This window comes from Ambystoma mexicanum, unplaced genomic scaffold, assembly GCF_040938575.1.
Source record: "Ambystoma mexicanum isolate Mex_15411 unplaced genomic scaffold, UKY_AmexF1_1 Mex_scaf84, whole genome shotgun sequence".
Taxonomy (NCBI): domain Eukaryota; kingdom Metazoa; phylum Chordata; class Amphibia; order Caudata; family Ambystomatidae; genus Ambystoma; species Ambystoma mexicanum.
The window spans coordinates 641,797-660,217 of NW_027182504.1; the positions used below are offsets into that span (position 1 = coordinate 641,797).

The 18,421-nt window shown below is 36.6% G+C and overlaps 4 non-coding genes across 4 annotated transcripts; all 4 read right to left on the minus strand.

Moving 5' to 3' along the window:
* Positions 1–11,664: 11,664 nt before the first annotated feature.
* TRNAC-GCA (transfer RNA cysteine (anticodon GCA)) lies at positions 11,665–11,736 on the minus strand. Its single transcript has one exon. It is a non-coding gene; the product is annotated as a tRNA-Cys (tRNA).
* An 883-nt stretch (positions 11,737–12,619) lies between these two features.
* Positions 12,620–12,691, minus strand: TRNAC-ACA (transfer RNA cysteine (anticodon ACA)). Its single transcript has one exon. It is a non-coding gene; the product is annotated as a tRNA-Cys (tRNA).
* A 4,653-nt stretch (positions 12,692–17,344) lies between these two features.
* Positions 17,345–17,416, minus strand: TRNAC-GCA (transfer RNA cysteine (anticodon GCA)). Its single transcript has one exon. It is a non-coding gene; the product is annotated as a tRNA-Cys (tRNA).
* An 872-nt stretch (positions 17,417–18,288) lies between these two features.
* Positions 18,289–18,360, minus strand: TRNAC-ACA (transfer RNA cysteine (anticodon ACA)). The gene has a single exon. It is a non-coding gene; the product is annotated as a tRNA-Cys (tRNA).
* Between the last annotated feature and the right edge of the window lie 61 nt (positions 18,361–18,421).

Sequence of the window (18,421 nt, forward strand, 5' to 3'; positions counted from 1 at the left end):
TTGGTAAAATACAGTGAGGTTTCCATTGCAAGAATTCATACATTTCGTATCACATGTAGATCTTGGAACATGGAAAAAAAATCTTTTGTCAAATGCACAAATTCTGCAAAATGTAACTGCTTCTCTACTGCAGTTTGTTGATTTTGTGCTAAGAGCATAGTTAAACCCAATTGTTCATTGTTTTGTATATGAAATGATGATATATCCTATTGTTTCTTACAGTGCATTGGGTTGAAAAACATTTTAACAGGATCTATTGAAGAGGGTATATGGTTATGAAACAGGGACTTCTTGAACTACACTCCTACGCTCTACCACTGACATAAACCCTTCAATGTTGAAAACTGCCCTTTTTTAAAAATGTGATAGAGTGGGTGACTCTATGGAACTTGTAGAACTAATGACATCAGTGCACTTCTGGTCAGCTGTACAAATTAATACATTTCATTAAGGGCATATTATTGGTTTCCACCACAGTTTTATAACATTCATATGAGCTTCCAATGGACTATTTTAAACTGGTCATATCACCAGTAGAACTTGGGTGAATGTAAAACACAGCTTGTATCACATGAAGAAATCCTAAAGAGCTTAATGGTGTTTACCCTATGTTTCAGGTGATGATCAGGAGTATTTCAAATGTAGAAATGTGTTGCTCATTACATAAAATGCTAAGATTGTAAATGTTTACTTCAATTTATTTAATTAAAAAAATATTTCTACAGGTAAAGCAGTTGGACAAGGGGGCACCCGGATTTGAACTAGGGACCTCTTGATCTGCAGTGAAATGCTCTACCCCTGAGCTATACCCCCATTTCTGAAATGTTCACCTTTATTTATTCAGTAATATGTATAAAGTGGAAGCAACATGCAATCACCATCAAAGCAATTCATTTTCAGCCACCAAACCCTCCTTATAAGTATAAGGGGTACAAAAGATGTCCTTTATCTGTCTTGGTAAAATACAGTGAGGTTTCCATTGCAAGAATTCATACATTCCGTATCACATGTAGATCTTGGAACATGGAAAAAAAACTTTTGTCAAATGCACAAATTCTGCAAAACGTAACTACTTCTCTACTGCAGTTTGTTGATTTTGTGCTAAGAGCATAGTTAAACCCAATTGTTCATTGTTTTTTATATGAAATGATATATCCTATTGTTTCTTAAAGTGCATTGGGTTGAAAAACATTTTAACAGGATCTATTGACGAGGGTATATGGTTATGAAACAGGGACTTCTTGAACTGCACTCCTACGCTCTACCACTGAGTTAAACCCTTGAATGCTTAAAACTGCCCTTTTTTAAAAAGGTGATTGAGTGGTGACTGTATGGAACTTGTAGAACTAATGACATCAGTGCACTTCTGGTCAGCTGTACAAATTAATACATTTCATTAAGGGCATATTATTGGTTTCCACCACAGTTTTATAACATTCATATGAGCTTCCAATGGACTATTTCAAACTGATAATATCACCAGTAGAACTTGGGTGAATGTAAAACACAGCTTGTATCATATGAAGGAATCCTAAACAGTTTCATGGTGTTTACCCTATGTTTCAAGAGTATTTCAAATGTAGAAATGTGTTGCTCATTACATCAAATGCTAAGATTGTAAATGTTTTTTTCTACAGGTAAAACAGTTGAACAAGAGGGCACCCAGATTTCAACTAGGGACCTCTTGATCTACAGTCAAATGCTCTACCACTGAGCTATACCCCCAATTTTGAAGAGTTCACCTTTATTAATTCAGTAATATGTACAAAGTGCAAGCAACATGCAATCACCATCAAAGCAATGCATTTTCAGCCACCAAACCCTCCTTATAAGTATATGGGGTGTGATGGATGTCCTTTATCTGCCTTGGTAAAATACAGTGAGGTTTCCATTGCAAGAATTCATACATTTCGTATCACATGTAGATCTTGGAACATGGAAAAAAATCTTTTGTCAAATGCACAAATTCTGCAAAATGTAACTGCTTCTCTACTGCAGTTTGTTGATTTTGTGCTAAGAGCATAGTTAAACCCAATTGTTCATTGTTTTGTATTTGAAATGATGATATATCCTATTGTTTCTTAAAGTGCATTGGGTTGAAAAACATTTTAACAGGATCTATTGAAGAGGGTATATGGTTATGAAACAGGGACTTCTTGAAAAGCACTCCTACGCTCTACCACTGACATAAACCCTTGAATGCTGAAAACTGCCCTTTTTTAAAAAGGTGATAGAGTGGGTGACTGTATGGAACTTGTAGAACTAATGACATCAGTGCACTTCTGGTCAGCTGTACAAATTAATACATTTCATTAAGGGCATATTATTGGTTTCCACCACAGTTTTATAACATTCATATGAGCTTCCAATGGACTATTTCAAACTAATCATATCACCAGTAGAACTTGGGTGAATGTACAACACAGCTTGTATCATATGAAGAAATCCTAAACAGCTTAATGGTGTTTACCCTATGTTTCAGGTGATGATCAGGAGTATTTCAAATGTAGAAATGTGTTGCTCATTGCATAAAATGCTAAGATTGTAAATGTTTACTTCAATTTATTTAATTAACAAAAATATTTCTACAGGTAAAACAGATAGATAAAGGAAGCACCCAGATTTGAACTAGGGACCTCTTGATCTGCAGTGAAATGCTCTACCCCTGAGCTATAACCCAATTTCTGAAATGTTCTCCTTTATTTATTCAGTAATATGTACAAAGTGGAAACAACATGCAATCACCACCAAAGCAATGCATTTTCAGCTGCAACCAAACCCTGCTTATAAGTATAAGGGGTACAAAAGATGTCCTTTATCTGCCTTGGTAAAATACAGTGAGGTTTCCATTGCAAGAATTCATACATTTCGTACTACATGTAGATCTTGGAACATGGAAAAAAAAAACTTTTGTCAAATGCACAAATTCTGCAAAACATAACTGCTTCTCTACTGCAGTTTGTTGATTTTGTGCTAAGAGCATAGTTAAACCCAATTGTTCATTGTTTTTTATATGAAATGATGATATATCCTATTGTTTCTTACAGTACATTGGGTTGAAAAACATTTTAACAGGATCTTTTGACGAAGGTATATGGTTATGAAACAGGGACTTCTTGAACTGCACTCCTACGCTCTACCACTGAGTTAAACCCTTGAATGCTGAAAACTGCCCTTTTTTAAAAAGGTTATAGAGTGGGTGACTGTATGGAACTTGTAGAACTAATGACATCAGTGCACTTCTGGTCAGCTGTACACATTAATACATTTCATTAAGGGCATATTATTGGTTTCCACCACAGTTTTATAACATTCATATGAGCTTCCAATGGACTATTTCAAACTGATAATATCACCAGTAGAACTTGGGTGAATGTAAAACACAGCTTGTATCATATGAAGAAATCCTAAACAGTTTCATGGTGTTTACCATATGTTTCAGGAGTATTTCAAATGTAGAAATGTGTTGCTCATTTCATCAAATGCTAAGATTGTAAATGTTTTTTTCTACAGGTAAAACAGTTGAACAAGAGGGCACCCAGATTTGAACTAGGGACCGCTTGATCTGCGGTTAAATGCTCTACCACTGAGCTATACCCCCAATTTTGAAAAGTTCACCTTTATTAATTCAGTAATATGTACAAAGTGCAAGCAACATGCAATCACCATCAAAGCAATGCATTTTCAGCCACCAAACCCTCCTTATAAGTATATGGGGTGCGAAGGATGTCCTTTATCTGCCTTGGTAAAATACAGCGAGGTTTCCATTGCAAGAATTCATACATTTCGTATCACATGTAGATCTAGGAACATGGAAAAAAAATCTTTTGTCAAATGCACAAATTCTGCAAAATGTAACTGCTTCTCTACTGCAGTTTGTTGATTTTGTGCTAAGAGCATAGTTAAACCCAATTGTTCATTGTTTTGTATATGAAATGATGATATATCCTATTGTTTCTTAAAGTGCATTGGGTTGAAAAACATTTTAACAGGATCTGTTGAAGAGGGTATATGGTTATGAAACAGGGACTTCTTGAACTGCACTCCTACGCTCTACCACTGAGTTAAACCCTTCAATGCTGAAAACTGCCCTTTTTTAAAAAGGTGATAGAGTGGGTGACTGTATGGAACTTGTAGAACTAATGACATCAGTGCACTTCTGGTCAGCTGTACAAATTAATACATTTCATTAAGGGCATATTATTGGTTTCCACCACAGTTTTATAACATTCATATGAGCTTCCAATGGACTATTTCAAACTGATAATATCACCAGTAGAACTTGGGTGAATGTACAACACAGCTTGTATCATATGAAGAAATCCTAAACAGCTTAATGGTGTTTACCCTATGTTTCAGGTGATGATCAGGAGTATTTCAAATGTAGAAATGTGTTGCTCATTGCATAAAATGCTAAGATTGTAAATGTTTACTTCAATTTATTTAATTAACAAAAATATTTCTACAGGTAAAACAGATAGATAAAGGAAGCACCCAGATTTGAACTAGGGACCTCTTGATCTGCAGTGAAATGCTCTACCCCTGAGCTATAACCCAATTTCTGAAATGTTCTCCTTTATTTATTCAGTAATATGTACAAAGTGGAAACAACATGCAATCACCACCAAAGCAATGCATTTTCAGCTGCAACCAAACCCTGCTTATAAGTATAAGGGGTACAAAAGATGTCCTTTATCTGCCTTGGTAAAATACAGTGAGGTTTCCATTGCAAGAATTCATACATTTCGTACTACATGTAGATCTTGGAACATGGAAAAAAAAAACTTTTGTCAAATGCACAAATTCTGCAAAACATAACTGCTTCTCTACTGCAGTTTGTTGATTTTGTGCTAAGAGCATAGTTAAACCCAATTGTTCATTGTTTTTTATATGAAATGATGATATATCCTATTGTTTCTTACAGTACATTGGGTTGAAAAACATTTTAACAGGATCTTTTGACGAAGGTATATGGTTATGAAACAGGGACTTCTTGAACTGCACTCCTACGCTCTACCACTGAGTTAAACCCTTGAATGCTGAAAACTGCCCTTTTTTAAAAAGGTTATAGAGTGGGTGACTGTATGGAACTTGTAGAACTAATGACATCAGTGCACTTCTGGTCAGCTGTACACATGAATACATTTCATTAAGGGCATATTATTGGTTTCCACCACAGTTTTATAACATTCATATGAGCTTCCAATGGACTATTTCAAACTGATAATATCACCAGTAGAACTTGGGTGAATGTAAAACACAGCTTGTATCATATGAAGAAATCCTAAACAGTTTCATGGTGTTTACCATATGTTTCAGGAGTATTTCAAATGTAGAAATGTGTTGCTCATTTCATCAAATGCTAAGATTGTAAATGTTTTTTTCTACAGGTAAAACAGTTGAACAAGAGGGCACCCAGATTTGAACTAGGGACCGCTTGATCTGCGGTTAAATGCTCTACCACTGAGCTATACCCCCAATTTTGAAAAGTTCACCTTTATTAATTCAGTAATATGTACAAAGTGCAAGCAACATGCAATCACCATCAAAGCAATGCATTTTCAGCCACCAAACCCTCCTTATAAGTATATGGGGTGCGAAGGATGTCCTTTATCTGCCTTGGTAAAATACAGCGAGGTTTCCATTGCAAGAATTCATACATTTCGTATCACATGTAGATCTAGGAACATGGAAAAAAAATCTTTTGTCAAATGCACAAATTCTGCAAAATGTAACTGCTTCTCTACTGCAGTTTGTTGATTTTGTGCTAAGAGCATAGTTAAACCCAATTGTTCATTGTTTTGTATATGAAATGATGATATATCCTATTGTTTCTTAAAGTGCATTGGGTTGAAAAACATTTTAACAGGATCTGTTGAAGAGGGTATATGGTTATGAAACAGGGACTTCTTGAACTGCACTCCTACGCTCTACCACTGAGTTAAACCCTTCAATGCTGAAAACTGCCCTTTTTTAAAAAGGTGATGGAGTGGGTGACTGTATGGAACTTGTAGAACTAATGACATCAGTGCACTTCTGGTCAGCTGTACAAATTAATACATTTCATTAAGGGCATATTATTGGTTTCCACCACAGTTTTATAACATTCATATGAGCTTCCAATGGACTATTTCAAACTGATAATATCACCAGTAGAACTTGGGTGAATGTACAACGCAGCTTGTATCATATGAAGAAATCCTGAACAGTTTCATGGTGTTTACCCTATGTTTCAGGTGATGATCAGGAGTATTTCAAATGTAGAAATGTGTTGCTCATTACATAAAATGCTAAGATTGTAAATGTTTACTTCAATTTATTTAATTAAAAAAATATTTCTACAGGTAAAACAGTTGGACAAGGGGGCACCCAAATTTGAACTAGGGACCTTTTGATCTGCAGTGAAATGCTCTACCCCTGAGCTATCCCCCCATTTCTGAAATGTTCACCTTTATTTATTCAGTAATATGTACAAAGTGGAAGCAACATGCAATCACCATCAAAGCAATGCATTTTCAGCCACCAAACCCTCCTTATAAGTATCAGGGGTACAAAAGATGTCCTTTATCTGCCTTGGTAAAATACAGTGAGGTTTCCATTGCAAGAATTCATACATTTCGTATCACATGTAGATCTTCGAACATGGAAAAAAAAAATCTTTTTTCAAATGCACAAATTCTGCAAAATGTAACTGCTTCTCTACTGCAGTTTGTTGATTTTGTGCTAAGAGCATAGTTAAACCCAATTGTTCATTGTTTTGTATATGAAATGATGATATATCCTATTGTTTCTTACAGTGCATTGGGTTGAAAACATTTTAACAGGATCTATTGAAGAGGGTATATCTTTATGAAACAGGGACTTCTTGAAAAGCACTCCTACGCTCTACCACTGACATAAACCCTTAAATGCTGAAAATTGCCCTATTTTAAAAAGGTGATAGAGTGGGTGACTGTATGGAACTTGTAGAACTAATAAAATCAGTGCACTTCTGGTCAGCTGTACAAATTAATACATTTCATTAAGGGCATATTATTGGTTTCCACCACAGTTTTATAACATTCATATGAGCTTCCAATGGACTATTTCAAACTAATCATATCACCAGTTGAACTTGGGTGAATGTAAAACACAGCATGTATCATATGAAGAAATCCTAAACAGTTTCATGGTGTTTACCCTATGTTTGAGGAGATGATCAGGAGTATTTCAAATGTAGAAATGTGTTGCTCATTACATAAAATGCTAAGATTGTAAATGTTTTCTTCAATTTATGTAATTAAAATAATATTTCTACAGGTAAAACAGTTGAACAAGGGGGCACCCAGATTTCAACTAGGGACCTCTTGATCTGCAGTCAAATGCTCTACCACTGAGCTATACCCCAAGTTCTGAAAAGTGCACCTTTATTAATTCAGTAATATGTACAAAGTGCAAGCAACATGCAATCACCATCAAAGCAAAGCATTTTCAGCCACCAAACCCTCCTTATAAGTATATGGGGTGCGAAGGATGTCCTTTATCTGCCTTGGTAAAATAAAAAAAAAAGACATCACTGTTGAGAAACTCTTACCACTCATCCTCCCATTATTGCACGCAGCTTCAGAGTCCTGCACTGACCCCACAGCATTAGTAGACACTTATAATCGTGTTATGCTAAAAGCCCTTAATACTATCGCCCCTATCAAACTGCGTAAACAAAAACCACGGACCCACTTGAACTCTTGGTTCACTCCGCAACTACGTGACCTACGCAAAGAAAAAAGAAAAGCAGAGGCCTCATGGAAAAGTATCCCCTCCCTGGCCAACAAAAATAATCTTACGCTAGCCACCCTGGCCTATAAAGAAGCCATCCTTGCTGCCAAAAAGGAAGCTTATAATAAAAGAATCACCCAAGTCCGCTCTAACACTAAGGAACTGTTTAAGATACTTAAGGAACTGGAGTCCCCTATCGCTCCTCTCAATAAGTGTACCCCTGACACTGATTGGTGTACAAACATCCAAAATGCTTTACTAGACAAAATCACCACTCTCCAAACTAAAATCAAAGCAAAAAAAAACTACCTCTCAAGTTCAACGAGCACCACCCTGAATTATAAAATACAAGCACTCAATCACAACTTCAAACCATTCAGCTTCTCTCCCCTCTCCATCAAGGAAGTAGAAATCATTATATCTAAACTAAAACCTTCCAATTGCCAAGGTGATGCATGCCCCGCTGTCATCATTAAGGAAGCCGCACCCAAGCTCGCCCCATTTATTACCTCCTTCATAAATGCCTCCTTTGAATCAAGCACCGTACCTGACAACCTTAAGGATGCCTGGGTCATACCATTAATTAAAAAAGCCAATCTTGACCCCAGCAACCCTTCAAACTACAGGCCCATCACCACTGTGCCTTTCCTGCTTAAAATCCTTGACCGCGCAGCCTATCTCCAAATCCAGGAGTATCTCGAACGCAACAATCTACTAGGGCTGAGACAATCTGGTTTCCGTCCCAGGCATGGCACTGAGACAGCTTTACTGGACCTGAAAACCCAAATCGAGGACCTGAAAGACAAGGGCAAATTGGCACTCCTGCTCCTCCTTGATCTCTCAGCTGCCTTCGACCTGGTTGACCACCAAATTCTCTGTCATCATCTCAAAATCGCAGCCCACTTCTCGGAAGCAGCCACTTCTTGGATCAGTTCATTCCTTGCCAACAGAACCATGAGGGTCTTCTCTCCACTAGCAGCGGCTGACCCCTCCCACGTCCCCTGTGGAGTCCCACAAGGATCCTGTGTATCTCCCACCCTTTACAATGTGTTTACTAAACCACTCTTTGATATCCTTGATTATCTGGGTGTCTCCTACACTAATTATGCGGATGACACCCAGATACTCATCCCTATCACTGGTGATTTTGTAACCGATTCAAAATCTCTTAATACGGTCTACTCCGTCATCCAGGCCTGGATGGCCAATCATGGGCTCTGCCTTAACGACGAAAAAACAGAGTTAATCATCCTGGGCTCCCAAACTAAACTCGCGAAACTTGACGCCAACTACAATTCCTTCACTATTGACGGGATTGACATCAAAGTGGCCAATGTCACCAAATCTCTAGGAATCTACCTTGATTCTACCCTGTCCCTCACACGACAAACCAATGCAGTTGTCTCTGCATCGTCCTACACCTGCAAATTGATTACAGCCTGCAGGCCATTCCTGACTCCAGACAATTGTCTGACCCTCGCGAGAACCCTCATCTTATCCAAAATAGACTATTGCAATGCCCTATACCTTGGGACGAGCCAAAGAAATCTGGACAAACTACAGGTCACACAAAACAACGCCATTAGGGCAGCATTCAACATACGTAGACGGAATCATATAGCCACTATCAGACGCAACATCCAGTGGTCACCTATCTTGCACCGCATATCACTCAAATCACTTGTGCTCACACACAAGGCACAGAACAATGCAGCTCCAGCCTACTTAATATCACGTTTCTCGCATCACACAGCCACCAGACCCTTGAGAGCTGCCCAGGCGCACACTTTGGACATCCCCAGCTTCAAATTACGCTCGGCAGGAGGGTCAAGTTTTCCGGTCCTTGCTGCCAAGCTCTGGAACTCACTCCCCAATGCACTAAGGAACATTCCGCTTTGCCACGTATTCAAAACCAAAGCTAAACTTTGGTTACGGGAACAAGACATCCTGTAAATTTGTAACTGCTCACAGCGCGTACCCTTCTACTGTAACCTTGGGTACTGCTACTTTGTTGTTATTATCTATGTCATTTTCACCCGTTATGTTATACTGTATCATTGTCATTTTCACCGTTCATGTTATACTGTATCACTACCTATGTAACTGTTAACCTCTTCTCCTGGAACCTGTAACTTCTCCTCTGCAACTTGTAACTGCCTACTAAACATGCGCCCGCAAGCCACCGGGCAAGGTGCGCAATACAAATAAATAAATAAATACAAATACAGTGAGGTTTCCATTGCAAGAATTCATACATTTCGTATCACATGTAGATCTTGGAACATGGAAAAAAAATCTTTTGTCAAATGCAAAAATTCTGCCAAAAGGTAACTGCTTCTCTCCTGCAGTTTGTTGATTTTGTGCTAAGAGCATAATTAAACCCAATTGTTCATTGTTTTTATATGAAATGAAGATATATCCTATTGTTTCTTACAGTGCATTGGGTTGAAAAACATTTTAACAGGATCTATTGACGAGGGTATATGGTCATGAAACAGGGACTTCTTGTACTGCACTCCTACGCTCTACCACTGAGTTAAACCCTTCAATGCTGAAAACTGCCCTTTTTTTAAAAAGGTGATAGAGTGGGTGACTGTATGGAACTTGTAGAACTAATGACATCAGTGCACTTCTGGTAAGCTGTACAAATTAATACATTTCATTAAGGGCATATTATTGGTTTCCACCACAGTTTTATAACATTCATATGAGCTTCCAATGGACTATTTCAAACTGATAATATCACCAGTAGAACTTGGGTGAATGTACAACACAGCTTGTATCATACGAAGAAATCCTAAACAGCTTAATGGTGTTTACCCTATGTTTCAGGTGATAATCAGGAGTATTTCAAATGTAGAAATGTGTTGCTCATTACATAAAATGCTAAGATTGTAAATGATTACTTCAATTTATTTAATTAAAAAAATATTTCTACAGGTAAAACAGTTGGACAAGGGGGCACCCAAATTTGAACTAGGGACCTTTTGATCTGCAGTGAAATGCTCTACCCCTGAGCTGTCCCCCCATTTCTGAAATGTTCACCTTTATTTATTCAGTAATATGTACAAAGTGGAAGCAACATGCAATCACCATCAAAGCAATGCATGTTCAGCCACCAAACCCTCCTTATAAGTATAAGGGGTGTGAAGGATGTCCTTTATCTGCCTTGGTAAAATACAGTGAGGTTTCCATTGGAAGAATTCATACATTTCGTATCACATGTAGATCTTCGAACATGGAAAAAAAATCTTTTGTCAAATGCACAAATTCTGCAAAATGTAACTGCTTCTCTACTGCAGTTTGTTGATTTTGTGCTAAGAGCATAGTTAAACCCAATTCTTCATTGTTTTGTATATGAAATGATGATATATCCTATTGTTTCTTACAGTGCATTGGGTTGAAAACATTTTAACATGATCTATTGAAGAGGGTATATGGTTATGAAACAGGGACTTCTTGAAAGGCACTCCTACGCTCTACCACTGACATAAACCCTTGAATGCTGAAAATTGCCCTATTTTAAAAAGGTGATAGAGTGGGTGACTGTATGGAACTTGTAGAACTAATAAAATCAGTGCACTTCTGGTCAGCTGTACAAATTAATACATTTCATTAAGGGCATATTATTATTTTCCACCACAGTTTTATAACATTCATATGAGCTTCCAATGGACTATTTCAAACTAATCATATCACCAGTAGAACTTGGGTGAATGTAAAACACAGCACGTATCATATGAAGAAATCCTAAACAGTTTCATGGTGTTTACCCTATGTTTGAGGAGATGATCAGGAGTATTTCAAATGTAGAAATGTGTTGCTCATTACATAAAATGCTAAGATTGTAAATGTTTTCTTCAATTTATGTAATTAAAATAATATTTCTACAGGTAAAACAGTTGAACAAGGGGGCACCCAGATTTCAACTAGGGACCTCTTGATCTGCAGTCAAATGCTCTACCACTGAGCTATACCCCCAGTTCTGAAAAGTGCACCTTTATTAATTCAGTAATATGTACAAAGTGCAAGCAACATGCAATCACCATCAAAGCAAAGCATTTTCAGCCACCAAACCCTCCTTATAAGTATATGGGGTGCGAAGGATGTCCTTTATCTGCCTTGGTAAAATACAGTGAGGTTTCCATTGCAAGAATTCATACATTTCGTATCACATGTAGATCTTGGAACATGGAAAAAAAATCTTTTGTCAAATGCAAAAATTCTGCCAAAAGGTAACTGCTTCTCTACTGCAGTTTGTTGATTTTGTGCTAAGAGCATAATTAAACCCAATTGTTCATTGTTTTTTATATGAAATGAAGATATATCCTATTGTTTCTTACAGTGCATTGGGTTGAAAAACATTTTAACAGGATCTATTGACGAGGGTATATGGTCATGAAACAGGGACTTCTTGTACTGCACTCCTACGCTCTACCACTGAGTTAAACCCTTCAATGCTGAAAACTGCCCTTTTTTAAAAAGGTGATAGAGTGGGTGACTGTATGGAACTTGTAGAACTAATGACATCAGTGCACTTCTGGTCAGCTGTACAAATTAATACATTTCATTAAGGGCATATTATTGGTTTCCACCACAGTTTTATAACATTCATATGAGCTTCCAATGGACTATTTCAAACTGATAATATCACCAGTAGAACTTGGGTGAATGTACAACGCAGCTTGTATCATATGAAGAAATCCTGAACAGTTTCATGGTGTTTACCCTATGTTTCAGGTGATGATCAGGAGTATTTCAAATGTAGAAATGTGTTCCTCATTACATCAAAAGCTAAGATTGTAAATGTTTACTTCAATTTATTTAATTAAAAAAATATTTCTACAGGAAAAACAGTTGGACAAGGGGGCACCCAGATTTGAACTAGGGACCTTTTGATCTGTAGTGAAATGCTCTACCCCTGAGCTATACCCCCATTTCTGAAATGTTCACCTTTATTTATTCAGTAATATGTACAAAGTGGAAGCAACATGCAATCACCATCAAAGCAATGCATTTTCAGCCACCAAACCTTCCTTATAAGTATATGGGGTGCGAAGGATGTCCTTTATCTGCCTTGGTAAAATACAGTGAGGTTTCCATTGCAAGAATTCATACATTTCGTATCACATGTAGATCTTGGAACATGGAAAAAAAATCTTTTGTCAAATGCACAAATTCTGCAAAATGTAACTGCTTCTCTACTGCAGTTTGTTGATGTTGTGCTAAGAGCATAGTTAAACCCAATTGTTCATTGTTTTGTATATGAAATGATGATATATCCTATTGTTTCTTACAGTGCATTGGGTTGAAAAACATTTTAACAGGATCTATTGAAGAGGGTATATGGTTATGAAACAGGGACTTCTTGAACTACACTCCTACGCTCTACTACTGACATAAACCATTCAATGTTGAAAACTGGCCTTTTTTAAAAAGGTGATAGCGTGGGTGACTGTATGGAACTTGTAGAACTAATGACATCAGTGCACTTCTGGTCATCTGTACAAATTAATACATTTCATTAAGGGCATATTATTGGTTTCCACCACAGTTTTATAACATTCACATGAGCTTCCAATGGACTAGTTCAAACTGATCATATCACCAGTAGAACTTGGGTGAATGTAAAGCACAGCTTATATCATATGAAGAAATCCTAAACATCTTAATGGTGTCTACCCTATGTTTCAGGTGATGATCAGGAGTATTTCAAATGTAGAAATGTGTTGCTCATTACATAAAATGCTAAGATTGTAAATGTTTACTTCAATTTATTTAATTAAAAAAATATTTCTACAGGTAAAATAGTTGGATAAGGGGGCACCCAGAATTGAACTAGTGACCTCTTGATCTGCAGTGAAATGCTCTACCCCTGAGCTATAACCCCATTTCTGAAATGTTCAACTTTACTTATTCAGTAATATGTACAAAGTGGAAGCAACATGCAATCACCATCAAAGCAATGCATTTTCAGCCACCAAACCCTCCTTATTAGTATAAGGGGTACAAAAGATGTCCTTTATCTGCCTTGGTAAAATACAGTGAGGTTTCCATTGCAAGAATTCATACATTTCGTATCACATGTAGATCTTGGAACATGGAAAAAAAAACTTTCGTCAAATGCACAAATTCTGCAAAACGTAACTGCTTCTCTACTGCAGTTTGTTGATTTTCTGCTAAGAGCATAGTTAAACCCAATTGTTCATTGTTTTTATATGAAATGATGATATATCCTTTTGTTTCTTACAGTACATTGGGTTGAAAAACATTTTAACAGGATCTAGTGACGAGGGTGTATGGTTATGAAACAGGGATTTCTTGAACTGCACTCCTATGCTCTACCACTGAGTTAAACCCTTGAATGCTGAAAACTGCCCTTTTTTTAAAATGGTGATAGAGTGGGTGACTGTATGGAACTTGTAAAACTAATGACATCAGTGCACTTCTGGTCAGCTGTACAAATTAATACATTTCATTAAGGGCATATTATTGGTTTCCACCACAGTTTTATTACATTCATATGAGCTTCCAATGGACTATTACCAACTGATAATATCACCAGTAGAACTTGGATGAATGTAAAACACAGCTTGTATCATATGAAGAAATCCTAAACAGTTTCATGGTGTTTACCCTATGTTTCAGGAGATGATCAGGAGTATTTCAAATGTAGAAATGTGTTGCTCATTACATAAAATGCTAAGATTGTAAATGTTTTCTTCAATTTATTTAAAAAATATTTCTACAGGTAAAACAGCTGAACAAGGGGGCACCCAGATTTGAACTAGGGACCTCTTGATCTGCAGAGAAATGCTCTATCACTGAGCTATATCCCCATTTCTGAAATGTTCACCTTTATTTATTCAGTAATATGTACAAAGTGGAAGCAACATGCAATCACCATCAAAGCAATGCATTTTCAGCCACCAAACCCTCCTTATAAGTATAAGGGGTACAAAAGATGTCCTTTATCTGCCTTGGTAAAATACAGTGAGGTTTCCATTGCAAGGATTCATACATTTCGTATCACATGTAGATCTTGGAACATGGAAAAAAAAATCTTTTGTTAAATGCACAAATTCTGCAAAATGTAACTGCTTCTCTACTGCAGTTTGTTGATGTTGTGCTAAGAGCATAGTTAAACCCAATTGTTAATTGTTTTGTATATGAAATGATGATATATCCTATTGTTTCTTACAGTGCATTGGGTTGAAAAACATTTTAACAGGATCTATTGAAGAGGGTATATGGTTATGAAACAGGGACTTCTTGAACTACAGTCCTACGCTCTACCACTGACATAAACCCTTCAATGTTGAAAACTGCACTTTTATAAAAAGGTGATAGAGTGGGTGACTTTATGGAACTTGTAGAACTAATGATATCAGTTCACTTCTGGTCATCTGTACAAATTAATACATTTCATTAAGGGCATATTATTGGTTTCCACCACAGTTTTATAACATTCATATGAGCTTCCAATGGACTATTTCAAACTAATCATATCACCAGTAGAACTTGGGTGAATGTAAAACACAGCTTGTATCATACGAAGAAATCCTAAACAGCTTAATGGTGTTTACCCTATGTTTCAGGTGATGATCAGGAGTATTTCAAATGTAGAAATGTGTTGCTCATTACATAAAATGCTAAGATTGTAAATGATTACTTCAATTTATTTAATTAAAAAAATATTTCTACAGGTAAAACAGCTGGACAAGGGGGCATCCAGATTTGAACTAGGGACCTTTTGATCTGCAGTGAAATGCACTACCCCTGAGCTATACCGCCATTTCTGAAATGTTCACCTTTATTTATTCAGTAATATGTACAAAGTGGAAGCAACATGCAATCAACATCAAAGCAATGCATTTTCAGCCACCAAACCCTCCTTATAAGTATAAGGGGTACAAAAGATGTCCTTTATCTGTCTTGGTAAAATACAGTGAGGTTTCCATTGCAAGAATTCATACATTTCGTATCACATGTAGATCTTGGAACATGGAAAAAAAACTTTTGTCAAATGCACAAATTCTGCAAAACGTAACTACTTCTCTACTGCAGTTTGTTGATTTTGTGCTAAGAGCATAGTTAAACCCAATTGTTCATTGTTTTTTATATGAAATGATATATCCTATTGTTTCTTACAGTGCATTGGGTTGAAAAACATTTTAACAGGATCTATTGACGAAGGTATATGGTTATGAAACAGGGACTTCTTGAACTGCACTCCTACGCTCTACCACTGAGTTAAACCCTTGAATGCTGAAAACTGCCCTTTTTTAAAAAGGTGATAGAGTGGGTGACTGCATGGAACTTGTAGAACTAATGACATCAGTGCACTTCTGGTCATCTGTACAAATTAATACATTTCATTAAGGGCATATTATTGGTTTCCACCACAGTTTTATAACATTCATATGAGCTTCCAATGGACTATTTCAAACTGATAATATCACCAGTAGAACTTGGGTGAATGTAAAACACAGCTTGTATCATATGAAGGAATCCTAAACAGTTTCATGGTGTTTACCCTATGTTTCAGGAGTATTTCAAATGGAGAAATGTGTTGCTCATTACATCAAATGCTAAGAGTGTAAATGTTTTTTTTCTACAGGTAAAACAGTTGAACAAGAGGGCACCCAGATTTCAACTAGGGACCTCTTGAACTGCAGTCAAATGCTCTACCACTGAGCTATACCCCCAATTTTGAGAAGTTCATCTGTATTAATTCAGTAATATGTACAAAGTGCAAACAACATGCAATCACCATCAAAGCAATGCATTTTCAGCCACCAAACCCTCCTTATAAGTATATGGGGTGCGATGGATGTCCTTTATCTGCCTTGGTAAAATACAGTGAGGTTTCCATTGCAAGAATTCATACATTTCGTATCACATGTAGATCTTGGAACATGGAAAAAAATCTTTTGTCAAATGCACAAATTCTGCAAAATGTAACTGCTTCTCTACTGCAGTTTGTTGATTTTGTGCTAAGAGCATAGTTAAACCCAATTGTTCATTGTTTTGTATATGAAATGATGATATATCCTATTGTTTCTTAAAGTGCATTGGGTTGAAAAACATTTTAACAGGATCTATTGAAGTGGGTATATGGTTATGAAACAGGGACTTCTTGAAAAGCACTCCTACGCTCTACCACTGACATAAACCCTTGAATGCTGAAAATTGCCCTTTTTTAAAAAGGTGATAAAGTGGGTGACTGTATGGAACTTGTAGAACTAATAACATCAGTGCACTTCTGGTCAGCTGTACAAATTAATACATTTCATTAAGGGCATATTATTGGTTTCCACCACAGTTTTATAACATTAATATGAGCTTCCAATGGACTATTTCAAACTAATCATATCACCAGTAGAACTTGGGTGAATGTAAAACACAGCATGTATCATATGAAGAAATCCTAAACAGTTTCATGGTGTTTACCCTATGTTTCAGGAGATGATCAGGAGTATTTCAAATGTAGAAATATGTTGCTCATTACATAAAATGCTAAGATTGTAAATGTTTTCTTCAATTTATGTAATTAAAATAATATTTCTACAGGTAAAACAGTTGAACAAGGGGGCACCCAGATTTCAACTAGGGACCTCTTGATCTGCAGTCAAATGCTCTACCACTGAGCTATACCCCCAGTTCTGAAAAGTTCACCTTTATTAATTCAGTAATATGTACAAAGTGGAAGCAACATGCAATCACCATCAAAGCAATGCATTTTCAGCCACCAAACCCTCCTTATAAGTATATGGGGTGTAAAGGATGTCCTTTATCTGCCTTGGTAAAATACAGTGAGGTTTCCATTGCAAGAATTCATACATTTCGTATCACATGTAGATCTTGGAACATGGAAAAAAAATCTTTTGTCAAATGCAAAAATTCTGCCAAAAGGTAACTGCTTCTCTACTGCAGTTTGTTGATTTTGTGCTAAGAGCATAATTAAACCCAATTGTTCATTGTTTTTTATATGAAATGAAGATATATCCTATTGTTTCTTACAGTGCATTGGGTTGAAAAACATTTTAACAGGATCTATTGACGAGGGTATATGGTTATGAAACAGGGACTTCTTGAACTGCACTCCTACGCTCTACCACTGAGTTAAACCCTTGAATGCTGAAAACTGCCCTTTTTTAAAAAGGTGATAGAGTGGGTGACTGTATGGAACTTGTAGAACTAATGACATCAGTGCACTTCTGGTCAGCTGTACAAATTAATACATTTCATTAAGGGCATATTATTGGTTTCCACCACAGTTTTATAACATTCATATGAGCTTCCAATGGACTATTTCAAACTGATAATATCACCAGTAGAACTTGGGTGAATGTACAACGCAGCTTGTATCATATGAAGAAATCCTAAACAGTTTCATGGTGTTTACCCTATGTTTCAGGAGTATTTCAAATGTAGAAATGTGTTCCTCATTACATCAAAAGCTAAGATTGTAAATGTTTACTTCAATTTATTTAATTAAAAAAATATTTCTACAGGAAAAACAGTTGGACAAGGGGGCACCCAGATTTGAACTAGGGACCTTTTGATCTGTAGTGAAATGCTCTACCCCTGAGCTATACCCCCATTTCTGAAATGTTCACCTTTATTTATTCAGTAATATGTACAAAGTGGAAGCAACATGCAA